Source organism: Triplophysa rosa, linkage group LG5 (genome assembly GCF_024868665.1).
Source record: "Triplophysa rosa linkage group LG5, Trosa_1v2, whole genome shotgun sequence".
NCBI classification, from domain to species: domain Eukaryota; kingdom Metazoa; phylum Chordata; class Actinopteri; order Cypriniformes; family Nemacheilidae; genus Triplophysa; species Triplophysa rosa.
This window is the reverse complement of record NC_079894.1, coordinates 23523296-23537141: the sequence shown is the minus strand read 5'-3', so window position 1 is coordinate 23537141 and position 13846 is coordinate 23523296. Positions and strand designations below refer to the sequence as shown.

The window sequence follows — 13846 nt, the reverse complement described above, 5'->3', positions numbered from 1 at the left end:
TGTAACGTTTTTAGTTTTTGTCATCATAACCACATTCAGTACATTACAGTGTGTTAAGAAATGCAGCACAATAACTGTCATGTAATTTTTAGCTGAATAGGAAACCAAATGCTGACGAAACTGTTTCGCAACAATCAAAAGTTATCTTGCGCAACGCGAAACATATGATACTGAACTGTTTGGACAACAAAGCTCAAGTATACATATAAAACATCTCGTTAGCTATGTACTCTATCTAACGATAGAGCATACACTATAATAGATTTGCTTACTTGGGTCAGAAAGAATTCTTCTTCTTTGGTTTTGTGGCGGGTAGAACCAACTTATAAGTGCATACCGCCACCTACTGTGATGGAGTGTGAAGAGAATTTACCATTTTTACCAAGTGGTACTCGCTGCAGAGCCAAGGGGTGGAGCAAAGGTCCAGCTCCCCCTCGCTGGACCAAGTGGGCGGAGCTTGAGCTATCCACGCGCAGATACAGTCCGAACTCGTACAGTTTGTTCCGTACTGCAAGAAAAGTGTACATTAAAGATAAACTGAACTTTGAGACATGTATAAAATCTTTCCATAGACTTATATCGTTGTCTCGACATAAATGCTAATATTTGTTGTTATTTTTGAATCCCTAACATTTGTCATGATTTTTTTTTTTTTTTTAGCGAAACGGCATTACGTGAACACATAAGCTAATAAAAATATACTAAGAATATAATATGAAGATATTTTCATCAATGAAAAATTTTATGTATACTTAAGTCATCAAAAATGTTTTGCTTCAGGTCAGAACACAACATATTATTTACACAAATCAACGAGACACTGGCTATTTTTAATCTATTGCCTATTTAGGATGACTCTTGGTTGTTTCCCTTCCTTTTGTCAGTTGCTTTGGATAAAGGTTTCTGCTAAATGTAAAAAGTATTAAATAATGTATAGCACAGACATTAAAAAACACTTTACAGTTGGTTTTATTGTTTAGACCATGTAAATTACATGTACTATATAACTGAATATTATATTATGGAATATCCACAATTTTTAACCAAGACACTTCCCAGTGATACAGTTTGTCAAGATTAATAAAAATCCATACCTGAGTGTCAGCTCCTTCTGGCCTGTCAGTATCCTCTTTCCTATCTCTCTTGCTCTCTTTATCCTGAAACAACAAGCGAAAACAAGATTCCAGTAGAAAATGATTCCCAAATATCCCATGGTCTTGTGCAGTATTTGTTTTACGCATGGAATTAAGCATTGTAAACCAAGTAACTAATGTAATGTCAGAGCAAGGTACAAATAAACCAGTCAGTGTTTTCGGTTTTCCAGACATTGGCTCTCTGTTTAAGATAATTCTCAAACACAAAAAGGCGTGCACATCCACACACCACAAGGGCTCGGGTGCAGGACAAAAACCATTAAATGAGTGATCACCTGATGTCTATAAAGACATTACTCTCTTCTTTTGTTGATTTGTGCCTGACCAAGACCTGACGGTCGAAACGTTGCTGGTTATTTATTAAACCTGTGGAGCAGTTTTCAGTGTGCGGACATTTTGTTTATTCTGCTTTAAGATAAATGCTCACTCACCTTGTGTTGTCACCTCTGTCATGGTCTCTGTCCTTCTCCTTATTTCTAAGTTTTCTCTGAAATCACAACATATCACTATTCAGTCATCTAGAGTTATGCTTTTGATATACAAATAAAAAGAGGAACACAACCCCCAACATTCATTTTACATTGACATTTTTAATTGAGTGTCTATCCATTTATTCCACTTTGCACAACAGTAGAGCAAAAGTAAATTACACATTTTCCATTGTGTATACACTGCACTTCTACTTCTGTCATCTTACCTTTGTGCAAGGCAAATGTTTATAGTCGGTCTTCATTATTACATCTTCATTGTTGTTTTTACAAGTCACTGACTCTAAAACAACATAATAGTGTTAACAGAATATGAGAACGTTAATTTTTAGGTGAAATACAAAAAAGAGCACAGATATGACAAGCAAATACAATGTCAGTATTACAGATTACATTATTTCTTAATCTTGTGTCTAATATGATGAAAACTTCTCCGTTTATATTCATTGTCTCATCTTACAAAAACGCATTACATCACATGACTCGCGTAAATTTTGCATCCCGGTATTTTACTGTCGCATGTTTAATGTTCTTAACTGTTGTCAACAATTAAAGTTTAGATACTTATCTTACACAATTTTCTCGCACAGTTAAACCTGAATGCATTGCCATTGATCGTCAGGAAAGCCCGCCTTCTTCTTTCTTTTGATTATCTACTGCTCGGCTTCCGTTAACGGTAAAGCCCAGCTTCTCTTACATGATTGGCCAGTATCATCTGCATTATTTGATTTGATTGGCCATTACATTGACGAGCGCTTAGACTGCTATGACTGATAACTTCATGTAACGTTTTTAGTTTTTGTCATCATAACCACATTCAGTACATTACAGTGTGTTAAGAAATGCAGCACAATAACTGTCATGTAATTTTTAGCTGAATAGGAAACCAAATGCTGACGAAACTGTTTCGCAACAATCAAAAGTTATCTTGCGCAACGCGAAACATATGATACTGAACTGTTTGGACAACAAAGCTCAAGTATACATATAAAACATCTCGNTTAATGCCCAAACTATGTATGTATTTCTAACAACTGTTGAAACTTAATCCATCTCAGAAAAGGAAATGTTATAATATTTTCTTCTTATTATGAATCCTTTCGTTGTTTTCCTTCATTTCTAATTAGTTTTTGATAAAAGCTTCTACTTTATGATGTAAATTACTACATATAGTAGGCAATGTGAAAGCTTACTATCTGTGCACTCTTTCCTTCTTTTTTCCATCGCATTAACGTGTGGTTTAGATGTGAATTCAAATAATCTGATTCATTCGTGTAGTAAACTTCGGACCCTAACTGTCCATTGTTCTTTATTCTTATATATGAATGCACGTACTCCAAAAAGCTTGTAAATATAATAATTTAAATGGAATTATATAACTGTAATAGAGGATAGACTCAGCCTTCACGTGGTAGGCTATGTATTATGCCATTTCAATATGTAACCAGTCTAAAAGTAGTATGAAACCAGCCATGTGATTTGCCATTTAATAGGATGAACATGTTAACACATGAGCTCTGAGACTAGTAAGGCATCCAATCCACTGACATTTGTGAGTTGTGTCATTTTATAGTCACATATTCCACTGTCCTACAGGTGTTGCTGGATTTATTTGTTTCTATTAACCTTACCTTACTTAGCAAAATGTGCATCTAACATAAAATAAATATTTAATGTACATAAAATATAATAAATATACTATAATAAAAAATATAAATATATTTCAAGAACACAACACTTATTTTCACACAGAATTTTAATGTTATTTTACAAAAACAAAACCCAAACGATATTTACATACATAATATTTACAACATCCCACAATATTTACAAGTCAGGGTTGAAGAAACAAGACACACGGATATTTCTTTGGTCTCGTATTTCCTGTAAGAAAAATTCCATGTCCTCTAGTTTTTGAAACGTGAATAAGAAAGGAGCCCGGATTTCTTCTTCGTCCATGTCACCTTCATACAATGTATTAATAAATAAGTCACACATTGTGATAGCCAGCAAGGCATCATCCTCCTTCATTTTTAAAATCTTTGGGAGTTCAATCTTCCCAGCAAAGTGGCGTTGGTTCTCCTCCACCCACTCACAGGCCAGCTGAATATTTCTCATGACCGCTGAGTCCTTTGTGCAATATAAGAAATTCCAATGATAATGTAATTAATCAAATGCTGCTCATAAACACTTGAACAAGAAAGGTAAATACAGAAACAAAACAATAGACAAGCAATACATAAACATTTCCTCTACATACAGAGAATTTTGGTGTTGGGGTAATCTCAATGACATCCGCCTCAGGTGGAGTGACTTCCATGTCATCTGGATTTGGACGTTTTTCTTGGGCAACTGGCTGTGGGATTTCACTGTGGAAAATGACAAACATTACAATGTTTTAGGTGTGCATTTTTATTTTTATATACTGCCTGCATACTAGAACTGCACATTATGGAGGATTTAATCAAAAGTATAGTTATCAATATCATACACCTTGTTAAAGGAAAAGCCTGCAACAACCGATAGCACCACCACTTCCTGATTGTAGGTATGTCAGACTGATAAAAGAAAGCAATCTTAATCATTTTTATTCTTTTAAAAGTGTTCTCATAATCATTTTTGTATATAACCATAAATTGATGCAAACTTACTGCGGCGAAATCAAATGGCTTTGAGAGGGTAACATAGAGTGCATACTGAAATACAAAACAAAAACTATATTAACAAATGCAACATGAATACCCCTCAATCACTTCCTCCCAGCTGAAGTGGTGCACCCTGTTAATTATAGTTGAATTAAACCATATATTATATACAGAACAAAAATGTCAAGTCCAGTGATTGTTTTTTTATATCTTAGTCAAGTCTGTTTGTTTATGGTTTTGTTGAAGAATACAATAAATTTACTAGATTCACCCTCAGTGGGTTATTTGTGACAACTGTGTACTGTATTCTTTAAGTTATAAAACTGTACCTCAAAATCTGTCAGTGCAGACATGTTCCAATGTTAGCTATGTACTCTATCTAACGATAGAGCATGCACTATAATAGATTTGCTTACCTGGGTCAGAAAGAATTCTTCTTCTTTTGGTTTTGTGGCGGGTTGAGAACCAACTTATAGGTGCATACCGCCACCTACTGTGATGGAGTGTGAAGAGAATTTACCATTTTTACTCGTCCTACCATGGAAATCGCGCAATTTCAAATGACAAAATGGATTTAAATTTAAATTCAAAGAGCAGAATAAGGTGGTGCTTCTAACAGGGCAGCTAAATTACAGTTTATTACACATTTCGATAATATATTATAATATAAAAAATGGGTATGGGTGGGTGAGTGTGTGTGTGTGGGGGGGGGGTTGGGTGTGGTTTGTGCCTAAATGTTGTAGACGAAATATACTTGTGCATTTTTTTTAACTGTGCAAAAATATTTTCTACCATTACAAAACTAACATTTTCTTTAAAAAATATTGTTTATTTATGCTAATTCTAGACAAAGGGAAGATGATCAGATGATCATATAACTCTCTCTCTCTCACTCTCTCTCTCTCTCTCTCTCTCTCTCTCTCTCTCAAAAGGTTTAGCAAGCCTAAATCCTTAAATTTCTATAATTATTCATAGTAAATCAACTTATTTAAAATTTGGCCCACAATCACCATACTGAACTTGGGCCACATACCTCCCATCCACAATCGGCCCAACTGTTGTCTGCCGTCATGCATCCAGTACCATCACTGCCACACATGGCCCACACTTGGCTGACATGTTGCATGCCAGTGCCGGCAGTGCGCCAGCAGTGCCATTATGAGGCCACATTTGGGCCGAGTCCGTCTGCTATGTGGGTCAGTATGTAAACTCATATAATTAAGCAACAGTACGAACACTATACATATTTATTAATGTAGACTTTACTTCCTCTATTTAGCCATATGACAAACAATATAAAAAATTTAATTCAGTATGCATTTAAAGTGACATATAGTATATTGATGTCATCTTTGATGGCTGGTCCCAGCTGAGTGGTCAGCTGAAGCATACAATTTTAATTCTTTGGGTCATCACCATCCTGACACTGGTTTGCGTGAGGGCCACACTAAAGCGGTTCTGTGGTCATAGCAAAGACCTACACCTGCGTATGGCGTAAATAACCCCTGTCTGCCACCAACAGGCCATCAATCGCCCTGTCTTAGTACAGAAAAGGGAAAATTGTATATAGGGTTTGTTTGCCACAACCCAATTGTTCTGTTTTGTTCCCTACATACTTTACCTTCCTCAAGCACTGACATAACACAGATTTGCATATAAATGTATGATCACAAGCATGGATGTCAACTGGCCAGGCCAGTTGACATCCATGCTTGTGATCATACATTTATACAAATCATTTGCATTATTAAATGTACAGTTGGGCATTATCAACATTCAAAAACATACAATTTTAAACCAAAACTGATGTCACTGAAAAGACAGCTCACATGCACAATAGACATATAAGGGTGCGTTTACACTTGAAATTAACATGCGATCTCGGTGATCCAAACAAGCAGATCGGATCTTCAGACAATTAGGACACAGCGCGTTTACACTTGTCAACAAGTGGCTTCCACATCTGGATAACTGATCGGATCTCTATAGTTTCCCGCCCATTATTTTAATAAGCCTGCAATTTAAAAATAGCCCCGGTGCGGGGAGATTTCACACAACACGTATACGGGGAGGATGAGCATGTTACACATTTGATACGCAGCCATGTTGAACTCGAGGCAGCGGTGGGAAGTAAACCGCGGTTAAAACGATTAATGATCTTATATAGGACTGCAACAACTAATCGATAAAATCGATAATTATCGATAATGAAAATAGTTGTCAACGAATTTCATTATCGATTAGTTGGTCTGTGACGTCACTCACTTGCGAGATGCGCAGTTATAAATCAAGCGCGTCTTCTTCACTTTAAAATGTCCCTCCGTGCAGCATGAACTGCACAGTTTTAAAGTTAAACTTCTCTCCCCGTGCAGCACGAGGTGCGCAGTTTTAAAGTCGCGTCTCTCCGTGCAGCGCGAGGTGCGTAGTTTTAAAGTCGCGCGCGTCTCTCCGTTCAGCGCGAGGTGCGCAGTTTTAACGTGTCTCTCTGTGCATGCGTCTCTCCGTGCAGCACAAGTTGCGCAGTTTTAAAGTCAAACTTGTCTCTCCGTGCAGCGCGAGGTGCGCAGTTTTAAAGTCAAACTTGTCTCTCCGTGCAGCGCGAGGTGCGCAGTTTTAAAGTCGCGTCTCTCCGTGCAGCGCGAGGTGNGTTCAATGAATCGCTACAGTCTGGCATCCTCCCTCCCACACTACGCCAGGCCACTATTTCTCTTATATTAAAAAAGGACAAAGATCCCCTCTTCTGTAGCAACTTTCGTCCCATCTCTCTGCTCTGCGCAGATGTCAAGTTATTGGCTAAGATGCTGGCAAAACGCTTAGAGTCTGTTCTGGCTACTATTATTTCCACAGACCAAACAGGGTTTATAAAGGATAGACACTCCTTTCACAACGTCAGACGGATGTTTGATATAATATACTCACCCTCATCCTCGGATTCTCCGGAATTAGTCATCTCAATGGATGCTGAGAAGGCATTTGACCGTGTCGAATGGCCTTATCTGTTCCACGCACTAAGTCGCTTTGGATTTGGCAACACATTTATTTCTTGGATAAAGCTCTTATATACATCCCCCCTAGCCTGTGTCCGCACAAACAATGATTACTCAGATTATTTCCCCCTCAATCGTGGGACTCGGCAGGGCTGTCCACTTTCCCCGCTATTGTTCGCCATCGCCATTGAACCTCTGGCGGTGGCCCTTAGGTCTAGTCGGTTCCGGGGCATCTGGAGGGGAGGTGCTGAGCACAAACTTTCGCTGTACGCGGATGACCTCTTACTGTTCATCTCTGACCCAGACAGATCGGTCCCCCCTGTGCTGGCCATGCTGAAGGAATTTGGGCAAATTTCTGGTTACAAACTAAATCTTCAGAAAAGTGAGCTCATGCCCATCAATGCTGCGGCCGCAGCCTATCCCCTTTCAGACTTGCCATTTAAGACGTCTTTAAGTCATTTCAAATATTTAGGCATCTGTGTGGCCAGAAATTACTCAGATTTGTTCAAATATAATTTCTCTCCTCTGCTTGCTCGACTGACTCAGGACTGCCACCGTTGGTCTCTCATACCTTTATCTCTCGCTGGCAGGATAAACTGTATTAAAATGAATGTGCTTCCCAAATTCCTCTATCTCTTTCAATCTATACCCCTCTTTATTCCAAAACATTTTTTCCACTCACTCGACAGCTTGATCTCTCAGTTCATATGGAACAAAAAACCTCCCAGAATTCGGAAAGACACTCTACAAAAATCCAAAGAAATGGGTGGACTAGCATTACCAAACTTTTTATGTTATTACTGGGCCGCTAATATTCGATCTATACTACACTGGTATCACATTAACAATCAGCCTCCACCATGGCTGCAGATTGAGGTTGCCTCATGTGGCTCCTCCTCTCTAATGTCCCTTTTGTGCCTCCCCCTGACATTATCACCATTATCTTATTCCAGTAATATTATAGTAAAAAACTGTCTCAAGATCTGGACTCAATTGAAACGCCATTTGGGGTTACAATCGATTTCTCTTTTATCCCCTGTGCATTCTAACCCTCTGTTTACTCCCTCTATCAATGATCGGGCTTTCGCAGCCTGGGAGGATCGTGGGATTGTATCTGTCAAACATCTTTACATTGAGGGAATATTTGCATCCTTTGACCAACTAGTGGGTGTATTCAAATTGCAGAAATCCCACTTCTTCAGGTATTTACAAGTCAGAGACTTTGCTCGTAATCGCTTCCCCGGCTTCCCTGCTATTCCTCCTTCTACTCTGATTGACACTATTTTAAATATTAACACCTACCTTAAAGGTACCATCTCAGAGCTATACCACACTCTCCTTACACACCAATCCTCGTCCTCTGATAAACTGCGCACTATTTGGTCCGAGGACCTTAATATAGAGATAGAGCCTGAGGTCTGGCAGTGCGCTCTGAAGTGGGTCCATGCATCATCTCTTTGCGCCCGGCATGGGGTTTTGCAGTGCAAAGTAATTCATAGAGTCCACTTGTCTAAAAGCAAACTAGCTCGCATTTATCCGGGCACCGATCCAAATTGCGATAAGTGTCACTTAGGACCAGCTAACCTTAGTCACATGTTTTGGACCTGCCCCGCTCTCTCTCGGTTCTGGAATTCTGTATTTGACTCCCTCTCGGCCATCACATCTACCAAAGTTCCCCAATCTCCCTTAGTAGGCCTGTTCGGTGTTCTGCCCGCCACCAACACACTGCCATCCTACTTCACTGAACTGGTGGCTTTTCTCACATTATTAGCGAGGCGTGTCATTCTGATGCACTGGAAGAACCCGTCTCCCCCCTCCCACACCCATTGGATAAGGGATGCCTTATCCTTTATGAAATTAGAGAAAATCAAACACTCCCTCCGTGGCTCCAATGAAAAATTTGTGAAGATTTGGCAACCTTTTCAAGAGCATGTCCGGTCTCTCCGGCTGGATGCTCCCCCCACTGGCTAAACAGCCCCCTGAATTGCACCTCCTTGTGGCTCCTGGCTGGCTCACGTTCTCTCCCTGTTCTAGCAGCACACAGTATGTCTCGTTTGTTAGTGTCTTTTAAGTGTCTTGCGTTCTTTTTTCCGTTCTTTTTTTTTAATTTATTTATTTTATTTATTTTTTTCCCTCATTGGTATAATGCATTTCCAGGTTTGTGATTCTGGGAGGGTATTGACAAACTTTGTCCTCTTGTCCTAAGTAACACCACTTTCTGTTATTAGTGCCTACCTCACTTCATTCACTGGTCTGTTGTATATTACCCACTCAGATGTATATAAGGGTCTGTGTCTGTTCTTTTTGCTGAAAACTCAATAAATAAATCATATATAAAAAAAAAAAAACTATATTCTGTAAATACGTTAGTAGATATTGGTGATGAAATAATGACCTGGTTGGGAGGGGAGGGGTGGCAGTCAGCACCTCAACAGCTTCATTGCGCATTATGTGTTTTGTTCATATCATATCTCTCTCTAAGAATCAGCAAATGTTTTTGTCCTTTTATCAGAATGTATTACAACACTCTCTCAAAAAAGATATATTAATTATTAACACACTGTTTTTATTATGCTTAAACACTTATGTGTGATTTTGTCTTAAGTATCCCTCTTGCTTTGCTTTAATGACAGCAATTGTAACTTGAGTTTGCGCAAATCTGATCAGTCTTATATGGGATGAATTTCATCTCAAAATGATTAACAAATGCATGCACAGTCATCCGTGAACGTGATACAAGTTACACTTGTATTTTACTATTCACAAACAAATGCCTTATGATTTGAATCTGTGAAATTTAGATTTTAATAAACATGAGGCGATTTGTACAAATAGAGACAGATTTGTGAATACAATGTTTAATTTTGTGTTCATGTATAATCATTTTGCGCATACCAATGAGAAGTTGTGCATTTGTGTATCCTGCAACGCGCGTCCATTCATCTTTAAAAATAAAATAAAAGGAAAGTGAAAGCCCCTAACTCCTACCTTCTATTTTCAAAGTAACTAAAAGTATTTCAAACCCCCTACTCTTTCTGTGATGTGGAATATCTGAAGGAATGAAGGCATCAAGACACATAATTCTCCACTTTACATATCATGTGATGAGTACATTTATCTGTCTGTTTTGTTGGAAAAGCAGTAATATGTTATTGATAGTACATATATATATTATATATATACTATTTCGCCACAAGAGCAGGGATGATCTGTGTTTACGTGTGACAACGATATTCCAATATTAACACGATTAACGACAATACTCTGACTAAAATGTACAATGTAAACAGAGCTTTTTGATGACCTAAATCGTTTTAAGTCATAATTGTAAGTTAGTATAAACAAAAAAAATCGAATTATGCGTGGAGTATTGCTATTTTAGTCACATTATCGAACTGCAGTATAGACATGTACACATCTTAATCACATTATTATCGGCGTGTAGGACTTTTAGGACTTTAATATGACGTTAAAACGACATATTATCTCATTTTAACGACATATTATTTCGTTTTAACGACATATTTGAGTGGAAAAAATAAAATGTAAGTGGCAGCAATACGCCACCGTAGTAAAGGGATAATATGACGTCTCATAATAATTACACATTAATCTATTACGTGAAAGTGACATGTTTTCTAGCTGGACATAGGTAAAATGTCATGTTTTCGAACCACGGCCTGCTGTACGGTACACTAAAAAATCCGTAAAAATAGGCCACAATATACTGTATTAATATGAAGGAATTTTCTGTATTCATTTTTACAGTTGTTTTACCTATATTTTACATTTTGCACTGCATTAAATTGCATTTTTGCATTAACAGAAATGTCCATAAAATAAAGAAAAAATGTACTGGTAATTTTCTGCAATTACTTTATCCGATTTTAAACGGGATTTCTTTTTTACAGTGTAGCCAAAATAAAGAGAGCGATTTCTCTTCTGAGTTGTGCTTACGGATACAGAATATTTAATAAATGTTTGACTGACAACAAATCCAGCCTGAATACATTTCAGATGTAGTAGTTTATATCCACGAAGCTTCCCATAACGGTCTAGTTCATCAACGAGGAATAATGCCACTTTCAATGGTCCGTTCAGCTACCACAGTGACGACCGGACCATATTCGTTGCCACGACGTACCAAATAACGTTTATGGGACGTGACGAGTACATCCCAAGAACCAAACAGTTAAAATTGTTTTTATAATTGTATTTAAACACATCGTCCCTTGCATGGAGGATTAAATTAATTTGTGATTTAATCTGTGCATTACAGATTCAATTTTGTGCATAATTTAAATAATTTTCTAGTTAAATATGTATTATACAAAATATGACGATTAATAAAACTTAACACACCACTGTACATCAGCATCAGACACTTTATTCAGATAGGCTACTGAAGTAAATGACATAAATAAACAAAGACTTCAACTCAATGTAGAGGATTCAAAGCAGATATTTATTGACAAAGATTAATAAATATTATCTTTAATCTTAATTTACATTCTTGTTTTACCACATGTTTAGCAGGATGTCCGTTTTTTAGATACAACTATCAAAAGCTTCTTCAGTCACACTCGCAAACATCAGGGTCTGTTCATTTAAACGTGCCAAATCGATCGAAAATGTGTTTACTCTCACATCTGTGAGGTATAAAGAAAAAAAGTTAAATAACCGTTAATGTTTTAATGATGCCAGAGTGTGGCTCTTTGCAGAACAGAGAACGCGCGTGCTGGACAAGCGCGTGCATTAAATAAATAGGAACAGTTTTAATTGTTTTATCTTATTAAACTCCAGTTTAATCGCTCAGTTAATAGCACCAGTTCAGTTAATGAACCATCTCGTCAAAAAACTGATTTAATTTACCGAATTCATGCAATTCAGTTTGAATTGTCTATTAATGAAACCAGTGAGAAAAATATGTTGTTTAAAATGATATAATATCTCATTAAAACGGGAAAAATAAGACGTTTACACAAGAAAATTATTTCGTTTAAACGACATATTATCTCGTTTTAACGACATAATTGAGTGGAAAAATACGTGGCAGCAATACGCCACGTACGAATCCGCTAAACTCACTATTCTAAATTTCCACATATCAGATCTGCTTCCATTTGTTTTTCAACTATATCATGTTTTCATTAATAGATCATTTAAAGCATGTTGTGCTTTATTATATGTAAGGATGGCTGTTGCCGTACTTAATTAAACGTATTAATTTGTGATAAAATAAAAACTACTGAAACGAATGTGTTTTCCCCATGTTAAAAATGTGTGTTTGACACAGATTACCTGTTGCTGGGTCAAGGATTGAGACGTTTGGGAACCCCCTGCTAATAAGGACAAACATTCAAGTAATTTATACAGGGGAAACCGATGGAAAAATAATATCTTTAAAAAAAATCTTGTTTTCACTTATTATACGGGCATTGCCAGATAGGCTACAAATATACAACAAACTTTCTAAATTTTGTTTTGAACTCATGAAACTACAAAGTTGTGAGTTTTTCCATTTATTTGAGTTTTCTATCAAGTATCAAAATGTAATTAATCTTGCAATAGACGATAGCAACGGCATATCGAGAACAATAAGGACGAATATATAGCATCAAAGTGCAATTAAGCGCAAAATATTTGGTACATGTATGACTTGAACAGCCATTTTCAAATATTTTCATTGTTTATTACAAATAAATACCTTTACAATCTGATATGTGACAGGGAAAAAGTTCAGCGGACAGCAGTCCCGAACCCACGACGACATGAAGTAGGTAACACACGCTTTACGCTCTACGCCACAGGAGAAGTTGATGTTTGTGTGCGTTTCTTACACTTTGTCTATTCCAATCTGAAACTGATGGGCGGAGTTGTTAGAAATTGCCTCTGCTTACAAAGCAACAAAATTGACTTTGGCAAAAAGTGGTGGGGACATGACCCACCCGTCCTCCCGCAAATTACGCCTATGGAAATATGCGTTATAATTTAAGCATTCGAAATGCCACGTGTTATATATTGAAAAGTTAGGAAACGCGAATGTAAACTGTATTTGCAGACGCGTTTCAAACGCATTGATCATAATGCTTGCGTAGACTTCAGTGAAATGCGCTGGTTTCTCTCGGCGTTCTGAGCTGGTTTGTGCGAGTCTCATCGACAAACAACTCAAGTTCTTATCAGCTCCATCCAGCGCATTTACAATAAATGTGATCACTAGTGGATAATTTCACTTGCTTCCATGTCCAAGTGTATTCTTTCAAGTGTCTCATAGCAGACCTGTTGTTGTGCAGTTTCTGTTCATGTGTGCAAAGACATTTTAGAAATCTCGACCGAATAATGTTTTACGGCAATGTCCCTAATAAAGAGTATGTAGGCTATGTGTGGTAACCCTATCTACATACAGTTAGGGTGATATTAAATGACTCGATTGCCTTCTCTATGCAACTTCGTCAACCTCGTTTCGTTCGGTCACACCACAAGGTGTCCCTGTGGCCTCAAAGCTTCAGCACCACCGCTCTGAGATCGATTGCTAATGTCTGAGGTGAAACACGCCCCCACTCATTAGCATA

At 37.6% G+C, this 13846-nt stretch overlaps 2 long non-coding RNA genes across 3 annotated transcripts; both read right to left on the bottom strand.

Moving 5' to 3' along the window:
* Positions 1 to 1133: 1133 nt before the first annotated feature.
* On the bottom strand, positions 1134 to 2279 carry LOC130553961 (uncharacterized). Of its 2 annotated transcripts, XR_008962932.1 has the most exons (4): positions 2216 to 2279; positions 1852 to 1925; positions 1586 to 1641; positions 1134 to 1157 (listed from the first exon to the last, which is right to left on the bottom strand). It is a non-coding gene; the product is annotated as an uncharacterized LOC130553961 (long non-coding RNA). The 2 variants fall into 2 exon arrangements; XR_008962931.1 differs by lacking the exon at positions 1134 to 1157 and having other exon boundaries at positions 1493 to 1641.
* Positions 2280 to 3386: 1107 nt separating this feature from the next.
* On the bottom strand, positions 3387 to 4339 carry LOC130553958 (uncharacterized). Its single transcript, XR_008962928.1, has 4 exons — positions 4294 to 4339; positions 4136 to 4200; positions 3903 to 4011; positions 3387 to 3772 (listed from the first exon to the last, which is right to left on the bottom strand). It is a non-coding gene; the product is annotated as an uncharacterized LOC130553958 (long non-coding RNA).
* Between the last annotated feature and the right edge of the window lie 9507 nt (positions 4340 to 13846).